The sequence below is a fragment of the Cryptomeria japonica genome, chromosome 7 (assembly GCF_030272615.1).
Source record: "Cryptomeria japonica chromosome 7, Sugi_1.0, whole genome shotgun sequence".
Taxonomy (NCBI): Eukaryota; Viridiplantae; Streptophyta; class Pinopsida; order Cupressales; family Cupressaceae; genus Cryptomeria; species Cryptomeria japonica.
In genome coordinates, this window is record NC_081411.1 from 705,884,774 (window position 1) to 705,896,530 (window position 11,757).

An 11,757-nucleotide genomic window follows, 5' to 3' on the forward strand; every position below is an offset into this window, starting at 1 on the left:
AATAGTTCATTTAGAACATATAGTAAACATAAAAAATGAATAAAACACATTGAATGGAGCCTTATAGAATTATTTAATCTAAAAACATTGCATCAACATTCTAGGAAGTACGACACAATTGCTTATTGTTCTTAATCTTGTTCAAAATCATTGACTCCACATCCTTACCAGGGGCTTAACTTAAAGGAAGAACTATCCTTGTCATGTGCAAACTCTTAGGAACAAATTATAAACCAAGTTTTTTATGTAAAGATAAGATAAAAACCTTCAAGGTAATCTAAAAGAAAACATATAGAAATTACCTAACATCATATCCATGGACATGGTTCCAATCAACAATTACATAAATAACCTTGACCAAAATATAGAAGTTTACATATTTTGACACATTCATTTAACAAGCCTTGAATTTTTGCAACATTGACATATCAATTTAGAACACCTAATAGAGTCATGTTCCATAGCAAACCAAGAGTTTAAGTGCGCATTTGAATTTGAATTTTAGCTTTAATTAAATTAGCATACTTAACATTTTTAACTCTTATTCTTAAAATATATATTGTTAATGGTGATTAAATAATTTATGATTGGAGATTTTTTAAAATTTATGAGATTATATGTACCTTCCTTGGATGCATTTTCTAACAAGGAATCTCTTTATTTTTTTGTGTGTTTATGAAGATTGACCTAAGTATCATTATAATTGATACTTTCCATACGCTCTTGAAGTATGCTCTTATTTTTAGGAAATTTGTTTGTTGCTAGGAGATCATTTTATATTTTTAGATTATTACCTACTAAACTATATATGGAGGACGTGAGGGCACTCACTATCGAGGAAAATCTAGATGTACCAATGGATGGCTCTAATCAATAAAAGTATTAAAAATAAAAGATCTACATGAAAAAATCCACAAATAACATATGATTTTTTCTTTATATTCTTGTTCATATTCTATCTATAAATGAAAAAAAATGCATGATAAATTTATAGAAATTGTAATTTTTGCAACCTCTAAAGGCTAAAAAATGAAACATTATATTGTATTGATGTTGGAATCATTTTTCATTACGCCAAAAGTCTGAACTATTAATGCCTGATACAAACACCAGATTTAACTCAACCCATAGGAGGTACTTAAACCATGTCATGAGTTCCCAAGGAGTAACTGACCACCAAGCCAACAATCTCCCCCTTAGCATCAATTGAGCCTTCAACGCCCACTAAAGGGAGACTTGAACTTGTAACCCAAGGCTTTGATACCAATTGTTGGAATATTTTGTTGTTGCACCAAAAGCTTGAACTATCAACTCCTCGTACAAACGCCAAATTTAACCTAACCCACAAGAGGCAATTAAGTCATGTCACAAGTCCCAAAGGAGGTGTTGACCACCAAGTCAACAATTGAAACCCACTAAAATGTTCTTAATGATTATGTTTTCCCTAATGCTTACCATGTTACTATCTCACATTTATTAATACTTACATGATATCATATTATATGACCCTTTCGTGATCCCTACATAGGGAAACATTGAGGATATATTGCTACTTATCATTACTTATGATTTCAAGAGCATATTTCTCACTCCTTTATAGCATTACATATTTATGTTGTTATATGATTATCAAGATTTATAGGATTTATATTATTTAATCTCTACATAAATTGCATTTCATGCATACAAATAATTGGAGAGGAGAATATAATGTTGTCGAGGCAATATCTTCCACATAATCATGGTAACTATTACATGTTCAGTCAATATCCAATTATTGAGGGTAGGACCATTTTAACTCTTAAATGGTTGTTGCCACAATAATGTGTTCCTCTTCTAGCACATCCTAATTTTTACCTGAAATCACATATTTTAAAAAAAATAAAATTATTTAACCTTTAATGTGTTCCATCTAAAGGATTTTAATTGAAGAGGGTTAGATAAAACCCCCTTGGATAGAACCCACAATGGAGTCTCTTTTGCATCTATCAAAATGTTAACAAAAATCCACTTTTTATTTACCTTTTAGGAAAAATAATGAAGTCATTTAAAATTTGTGAAATTTGTAAGTATACATCCCTTAGTATAAGCTTTCCAAAAGTGTAATTTTAAAAATATATTTAATTTATTATTATAATTTTTTTTAATTTCTTGTGAATGCAAGTTTTTCACTAAATATCAAGGTCTTCGTTTTATACACGTTAAAAATAAGAAAATAACTAGAAAAATATATATGCCCTAGCTATTGAATTACTCATTTAAAAAAAAGAAAAAGTTAAGTTAGATGCATACAAAAGAAGTTATGCATTATTAAAGTAACCTATGTTTAAATCATAGTTAATACCACTTTAAAAATCTATAAAAAAAAGTATTATGCTTCCTTAAAGTAACCTATGTTTAAATCATAGTTAATTTTACTTTAAAATTTCATAAAACAAAAAGTATGCAATTTTTTTTAATAAAAAATATATGTGACCTAGATATTGGTTTTACAAATTTATATTTAAAAAATTATAACTTAATCTTGTTTACAAATAAAGTTATGCTTTATCAAAGTAATGTCACTTTTGAAAATATTATTGACTATAAAAAATAGATTATTAAAAGTTACATGAAAAAATTATAAATTGTTTCTTAAATTAAAAATATATTATAACCTAATACAAAATTTCAAAAATAAATGTTTTATACCATCTTCAAAAACTTAACGATTTAGTTGTTATAAGTGTCAAAAAGTGAAAATTTGGTGAAAAATGTTAATTTCAATGTCCCACTTTGGTCAAAAAGTGGGACACACTATTTTGGGTTAACCCCAAATGTAATATCTAGCTCTTAAGTATAATATCCAACAACTAAATGCAATATAATTTTAGTTGTCTAGTGTAGTATATATTAGTTATGAAATAACCATTAATTATTAATAGCATGGAAGTTGGCAAGCACATGGCATATTCGTAAAAGGAATCCTCTAGTGGTATTAATAGTACATCAACATTATAGGAGATACGACATGAATGTACACTTATCCTTAATATTTTTCTAAATTCATTGAATCATTGATGTTACAATTTGATAAAAGGGATTAATTATCACAATCATATGTAGACTCTTGAGCACACAACCAAGTTTTTATATAAAAGATCAAATTAAGAACTTTGAGGTAACTTGAGTGAGTAAATATATAATTCAACAAAGATTAAATTTATAGGTGTGGTTCATATCATAACTTGTGGGATCAATTTTGCAACCACAAATATGACAATCACATAAAATAATGGTTTTTTTTATAAACTATAACCATTTTATTAAGAAGCCTTAGTTTTTGCAACAATGATGAATCACTTTGAGACATCTAGCAAATTCTTATTCTGTATTGAACCAAAATCTATGTAATTGTATTTATTATTTAAAACTATTAGCATTTATTTTCAATATGTATTTATCACTCTCAACTTCTATTTCTAAGATATGTGATGCTAATGTTAATAAGTTAGTTAATCCTATGAATTTTATGTAGAGTCCCTACTCTAGCAAGATAACTATAGTGATTGATATAATCAATTAATTTAAATAAATAGACTAATCAAATCATATTCTTTTTAATTTTTAAAATTTGAGTAATCTACAAAAACATCTTCTAATATTTATATTTTTAATAAATAGAAAAAATATATATGTTTATGTGATGTCTTATTGGCTTGTACTTAATGAAATGGTATTTACTATCTTATTATGAAACCATAAATTTATATTCATTTCTTGTCAAATTGGGTAGATGAGTAAAAATTTTAGGGGGAAAAAACAAATTGACAAACATATGCAAGCACATGTTAAAAATGAAACCAATGAGATGGATTGCCATTGAAAAGAGAAATATCAAAAGCTAGGATTTCTAGGGAATTTATTTTGGGATTCCATGAGTGGCTAAATCCCCAACCCTTTCCCTATTAAGATTACTGCCCAAGTGTTTGTTGATCAAGTGATGACTTATCTTAAGTCTTCTTTGAATAAATTATCTTTAAATACCAAGACCTTGGTATCTTCGATGTTTGAATGTGGTATTTTATCTTATTAGAATGTTCAAATAGGGTTTTTCTACATAATAATGTTTAATGTTAAAAATAATAAGACCTTGGTATCTTCAATGCTATAATGTGGTATTTTATCTTATTAGAATGTTCGAATAGGGTTTTTTTTTAATACAATAATGTTTAATGTTAATACACTATTCTCCTTGATCTTAATATCCATGCAACAATCCATTGCTCCAGCATATGAAATATTGAAGGAGCATACCACTAGAGGAGAATGATTTAAACTGTCTAGGATGTAAATAGCATAAATTTAACTTATCTAAGAAAGCAAGAAATAAATGTGAGAGACTAGATATACTAGATTTGGGATTTATCCAAAATACTATCCAAAATTATGAAACTATTCTCCTTGATCTTAATAATCATTAGGATGTGAGAGACTAGATAGAGCCCAAATTGAATTTATTTAATAATTTCAACTATGAAGGTCCAATGCTTGCAATCATAAGGTTTATTACACAATTCTTACTAAGAAAGAGTACTCTATAATTGGTTTAGCCCACTTTATCATTCCTAAGGAAAGATGGGGTTATTAAGAATATAGCTACCACTTAAAAATAAAGTTTTCTTAGGTCTAGCAATGGATTGAACTAAAATATTTATGTGAAGAGGAATGACTTTAACTGTAGTATTAAAGGAGGCGTTGACAAATTTTATAAGATGCCAACCAATAATTGGGTCCTCAATCCTACTCTTGAGAATAAGTGTTATAAGACCTTTGTTAATGAGATTACCCTTATCAACAACTTACATATCCATATCTATATAATTTTGATGAACTTCATGAAAAACCATTTAACCCAAGACTCTTTTATTCAATCTTAGAGGAGAGGGCTATGTTTAAGTCTTAAGGGATGAATAAAATGATCTAAATGCTTGTTAAGATCCTTGTCAACTTAATTGGAAAATGGAAATCCCTATTTCATTTCCAATTTCTTTCTGACAAACATCATAATTGTATCCAATAAACATTATATAACATAAAAAATAAAACCAATAGAACCCTCATGTGAAAGACAACTAGTAATGTGTTGTTTGCAGAGGGAAAAACACAATATAAAAACCCTTTCTGAAAAAAATCTCGCTAAACAAAACTAGGATGGAAAAGTTCTCAGGGTTTTAACGAAATCCGCCCAGCATGTGAATGCTTCAAACTTTTTGAACCAAAAACCCTCAAATCCGACACTAAAATTCCAACCCACAAAACCCTGCAATAAAACTTTGTTTTAGAAAAAAATGGTAAACCCTAACTCGTGAATAAGAATTTTTTCATAAAAAAACATCTTTTTAAAAAAAATTCTCGAAAAATATTTCCAGGTATAGCACAAAAAAAAAATTCCTTCAAGGTCATCAAGGCTCTGATGCCATGAAAAATTAATTGCTCCAATAATTGATGTAATCTTTATTCAATCAAAGAGTCATTTAAATAGGCAATTGCAAGCGGTGATGTTTCTAAAAAGAAACAACTACTTCTAAAAATAGAAGCCAAAAATAGAAAACTAAATAAAGCAAAAAATACTCTAATGACCATTAAAATACTAATTAAATATTCTAATAGAAATTTGCATTAATGACATTTTCTATTAAATTTTAAGTTTGATATATAGATATAATGCCAAATATTATAATTTATATAAGGTTGGAAGTCTTACATCATCTATTTATCAATTACACATATTTCTAAACATTTATCACTTACTCCATCCATATATTTGCACATCTATATACATTTATCCTAGTCATGTATTTATTATATCTATACATACATATATTTCCATACACATGCTACCCACTTTATCTTGGCTCTTTTCACACTCAAGATAAGTTTGTGATTGGAAGGATGTCCTTGTGGTCATGAAATCATCCATCTTAAATTTGGAAAAAATTTAACTTAAATTTGATCAACTCCTAGCTATACTTTTTTTTTGCTCAGGGTAGTTAAACAAAAAATTGTGTAATGTGTTGCTATGTCCTTGTATTTTAAGACATTCAATACATTTATTTAATCATCTATATCTCTATTTGTTCCAAGACATATCATTTGCATTGCACACTTTTATTGGAGCATTAAAAGTAATCTAATTTTGCATGATTAATCTAAAAGCATATGTATGACTAAAGATTGTTGTTTTCATTCTTGTATATGTAAATAATGAGGGTTGACCTTAAAGAACATGTCCCGTGTGACATAGTGACAACCCTATCAAGGTACTCATAAATATTACCAATCTACAAATATCAGGGAAGGTAGAAGATACAAAGGCACATCAAGTAAAATGAAGAATGAAAGTCTATAGATTTTACAATACAATCTCATAGGTACAAGATAGATTGTAGTTATGGACTTATTTGTGATCCTTGGATTCGATTCGACAAGGAGTATGCGAATATTTTGATCTTGAGGTGAGCTCTAGATTATTATTATCATTTTCAAATCCCAAAGTATTCAAATTTTTGTATCATTTTAGATTGCGTACATTCATTGATTACATTGCTAAATAGTCATTATTTATTGTACTTCACTTTCCTAAACTAGTTGCCACAAATCATTGATTTTAACAAAATAATTAATTAGATTAAGTCAATTGTGCTTATGTATGCACATTTGTTGAATTGACCTAAACTATGTCTTAAGAAAAAAAAAATTGTTTATACTTGATCAATCCATTACAACCTATCTTATAAGTTTCTAATCAATATTTTAAGATCTACATATAATAGTTTATATGTTTTTATATTTCTAAATTCTGATTTCTATATGCTTATATTTTTTTAAAGATATAAATATAAACTATAACCGTTTTTAAGGTTTGCTCCTTAACTGATCTGCGTTCACTCTATTCTTAGATATACCTAACACATCGATTCTTAGATATACTTTATGACTTTTATGCTATGCATATTCAGATTTTTTTTTTGATCAGCTATGCATATTCAGATTTTGACGTGTTTCTATTTTTTTATATCTTATGACACATCTATCCTTAGATATACCTAAGCACTTTAATGCTAGGGATATGCAAGTGTTTGTTATCTGCAGTTGCTGCTGAAGTTTGTTCATCCTTGTTGGTCTGTTTTAGATCACCTTGCTATTTGCAGCTATATTTTAGTTTGGTTTTGTGCTTCTGTGCAGCTCTTGCTATAACGTTAGATTTAATTGAAAAATAAATAAATTTGAATCTTTGCAAATGAAAATGTCTATGCAGCCCACATAATGGACCCTTTTCTACCATTAATTAATTAAATTAAAAATCACAATAGGACTGATTTGTGATTTTTAATTTAATTTAATAAATGAATAACTGAAAACTATGATATGAGCAGGCCCAGGCTAGATGGTGGGCCATAATTCTGGGCCTTCAGAAAAAGACCTTACATAGCGAAACTGTTTGGGCGGGCGAGGTACGCGAGTTTTCCACAGTAGAGCCGTTGTTTTCTTATTTAAATTTAAATACAGGCTAGAAGCTTAATAGGAATACTCCCTATCAATCTCTACCGACCATCTCAGCTGCAAGTCCATCTGTAGACATAAAGCATAGATGGAAGAACATTCTTCTTGGTCATCCATTTAGATTAATTCGTTGAATCAGAGACCAGCACTTTGACGAAGTTGATGATAAAGCTGTACACCGTTGGAGTATGTGAACACATTCGCACCATTCCGTTTCCACATATTCAAGGAATAAATTGTATTTAGTTATCTCAGAAAATTAATCGAAATCATGCATTTCGCAAGACGAAATCTCCTATTTCTACCCTCCATTTTCCATCAAGAGAGGGAGATTCCTCTTTCAGACCTCGAATAAAGGCTTTTTAGGATTGTTTTCTTCCCTTTTTACCCTCTTAGCATGGTTGCCGCGGTGTTAAAAATTCTCCAAAGATAAATAATTAGTACCCGAGCTTAAAAATCGTGCAGGTTTATCGTAAATGGTAACCATACAAATTTGTTTAGAATTGTCATGAATGATTTTTAGAAATTGCGAGAACATAAGATTTACGAATAACGATGATTATATTTATCATTGTAGACTAATATGCAGTCAACTCATATTTGATCTGAAACCCTGCCTGACATTTAAACGAGTTACAGCACACAGTGTAAGACTAGCGCACATGTCTTGTCTAAATCGGAAACGTTTCCGTATCTGTTCATTGTCCTGTGGCCGAGCTTAAACTGTATAGCGGCAAAGACTTTTTCAATTTCACCAATTCCTAATTACATAGTCATACCAGAGAAAATTGTTTAGTTTATGAGAACCCGAGACCCCTAAAACTTAGGAAAGCTTCTTACGAATAGGGGAAGGGCTCGAACCTGTGACGCATTACAAGGTGATGACGCTCAGATCTATTGAAATAATTGAACATCGATTGCTTCTAAGAAATTGTCTGGATAGATCTTATAGACGAGGTTGAAAGTTCAAAAAACAGTAATTTCCGTTCTCTAAACTCTACAGCTCCAGTACGAGCACCAAATACACAAATTCAAGACTAAATAACTCAAAATACATCAAGCATGTGCATTTTCCGGGATCTAAATGAAATTATTCGGAGCTACAAGTTACATCACGCCAAAATCTCAAATCTAAATGCAAACATCAGAGTACGGACAAACCCGGAAACTCATATTTAACAAAGCAGAGAAAAGATTACAAATAATCCCAAATATCTGAGAACTTGCCACAAATGTACATAATCAAATCAACCATTTGTTCAAAATTCGAGCAAAGAAATAACCATAAATGCTTGAATATTGCGATATGCGCAAAGAAAAATACCTGGAATCACGAATCTGTCGAGTCGATCTCAAGAACCTTTAAATTTCGCAAGAAGCACGAAGCAGTATCTGCAGATCAAATCCTGGAGACATGAACCTTTACATTACCATCCAAATTTAAAGCTCAATTCCTATTTAAAAAAAAAATCGCATGAAATGTAGAAATCATTTTATCTATATCATGACTCACTCGAGATCAGATACTTTTCGGTTCGCCACCAAAGTCACATCAACTACCGCAATTTCTACCCAAACATCATTATATTTATATTTACTTCTCGTCCAAAACCACAAAACAACTAATTTCTCACTACTATATTCTTGTATTGGGCGACAAAAACGGAAATTGACGGATAATGAAGATTCTGGAAGACAACCATTCCCGTTGCGACATATTTGCAGCTCTTCTTGAGATTAGAGCTGCCAGCTGTGGCATTTTTTTTATTTGTTTACGCAACACTGTATTTCTTTGGTCCAGAAAAAGTGGGTCTAACTACCGTCAATTGACAAAGAAATTATCGTAAGGGGAGCTAAACAACTAAACAGCGTATTGGTTAGCCGGGCCCGGTGTGTTGACGGAATTTTTCTAAAAACGGCGGTATGTTTCCGGCGAAGTATGACGTGGCTGTCGCATCCAAAGAAATCTTTGTTGGTGGCCAGCTCGCAATTGCTTTTCCAGTGCAGAACGCAATGTATTATCCCGACTTCATGCGGACGCAGAATTCCGAATTGTTTTATGTGCGGTGGGATCCGCCAATTATGAAGAACGTGAGGGGGAAGGAACGTCGAGTCATTCCTTACAGCTTGTAATGAATAGGAACGCAAATGCGTACTACAGGTTAATATTGTAATGGTGAAAATCACGATTCAGTAGTTAAGAGTGCGTTCTACTTATTGCGATAGTATTTGTTGATTTAATGTACAATATTTTTTATCACATGGTATCAATAGTTGTGATTTTAAAGTTATTGTGATGATGACTACACATAATTGATTGAAATGTTATCGTAAGCGCTAAAAAAAATCAGCCCCAAAAAAATGAAACCAATATGTAAACAAAAGTGAGATTGATACTTGTGTGCTGATGTGGCATCATATTTGATGATGTGGACTTGAAACCTTAGTTGTTAGCAAGGGAATTGCCAAGTAAGTTGTTAAAAATTGGGAGTGATTTGAAATTTCCACGTAGTATTTTGAGAAGCACAAAGTTAGGGTGCTCAGCTAGAGCGCTCTCTCTCCTAATATGTATACAAATATGATATATATTTGGATGTTTTAAATTTACATGTAGTATGTATTCAAATTTCTACATATTTTGAGTTTTCTTATTATTAATTTTTTTAGAGTTCTTTTTTTCTTAATAAAATCTAGTTTAGGCCTAAGAACCATTAAAAAAAACAAAGAGTATTAGAGAGATGAGATTTCCATAGTCCATGCTATATTCAAATATGCTTATGGATTCAGCTGTGTAGAAGTTTCTGCATGGTTGAACACAATGTACCACTGAGAGGGGGGTGAATTAGTGGTTCCTAAATTCTTTTCCTTTTTACTACAACCTTAGATTACCCATTATTATCCTAAGGACTAAATAGTCAAACTGGTAGGACAAATGTGGATAACATAAGAGACAAACACACAAATGCAACCCACAACACCAGATGTACCAGGAAAACCCAATATGGGAAAAACCTCGGTGAGAAATGTTGTTGGAGTCTAGTGTTCCAATCCAGTCTCACAAGTGAAACGCCAAATTGCAAAGATTTAGGGTACCGACCCAAGGAGCACCAACCTCTACTGATTTAGGGCACCAACCCAAGGAGCACCAAACCCTGCACCAAGTTCCAAATTGGTGAAGTATAATGAAATACAATTTTGATACAGTTATAACTTCTGGTTGCAAATGAGTTTTGCAACACTTGGTCAATAGATTTTTGTCGGTTATCAACCTTCTCTTCTTCTCTCTCAGCCTCACACCACACTTAGTCACACCTGGATGCCTTCTTGACCAATCACAACTCACTTGTTAGCTCAACTATTAGACTTGCAATAGTTTACCAGTACTCTGTCTCTATCGGTTAAACCCTCTCACTGGTTTGCCTACTAACTCACTCTGCAACTTTCTTAGAATAAATTCAAGGAAGATGATCCTTCTCTTTGCTCAAGCTCCCTTCACTCTCCTTCTTCACATCAAGCATCATCAATTTCTGTCTCGAGCTCACATATTTATAATCTAAGTTTCCCGCTAAGAACCTCATTCAAACAATGTTGTGTTAGGTTTTGGCTTCACCGACTCGATCCAAATCTGATTTGTTTCGATATGCTTTTCCAGGGATATGATCTTCATGTCATCGATCAACACCACTAAAGCTTTGCATTCTAATGTGCATTTTCTAAATTTGGAAGTCTGCACCATGCTTTTCAGTTTTTCTCTATCATATGCCATTAATGGCTTGGATTTTTCCTTCAGCAAATGGATATGAACATCAAATATTCTTACAGGATCAGTTCAGTCGCTTGACAACTTGCCTTCTTCGAGTCGCAATCCTCTAGCATCCTCTATGACTTGCGGGTTCTTCATAAAAGTCAACCTGCTTGCTGACTTGTTACGTCGATGCACACTTCACCGATCTGTGCAATATCACCACCTGACATCCAGCTGTCATGTTTGTCGACATCCACCTTTGCTTGGATTTCTATGTCGGTTTGACATTCTTCGTTGACCAAGGTTGACTACCAGCTCAGTTCACCTTACCAATATAACCAACAAACATCCTCTTTATCTGTAGCACATCCTCTTGACAATTCATCTTGCCTACCGGTATATCTTCATGCCATCCTTTTTGTTTTTCTCACCGAATGTTATTGTGATTCAAATAACATTTTGCCTCT

The 11,757-nt window shown here is 31.5% G+C and overlaps 1 protein-coding gene across 1 annotated transcript in view; it reads right to left on the minus strand.

Annotated features, from left to right (window-relative positions):
• The window catches only part of LOC131040229 (S-type anion channel SLAH2), a 31,435-nt gene extending 22,271 nt beyond the window's left edge, over positions 1-9,164 (minus strand). The window contains exons 1-2 of the mRNA XM_057973111.2: positions 9,059-9,164; positions 8,870-8,951 (exon numbers count right to left, since the gene is read on the minus strand). The gene's annotated coding sequence lies outside the window, so the exon portion shown is untranslated. The remainder of the gene's footprint in view (positions 1-8,869; positions 8,952-9,058) is intronic.
• Positions 9,165-11,757: the final 2,593 nt, after the last annotated feature.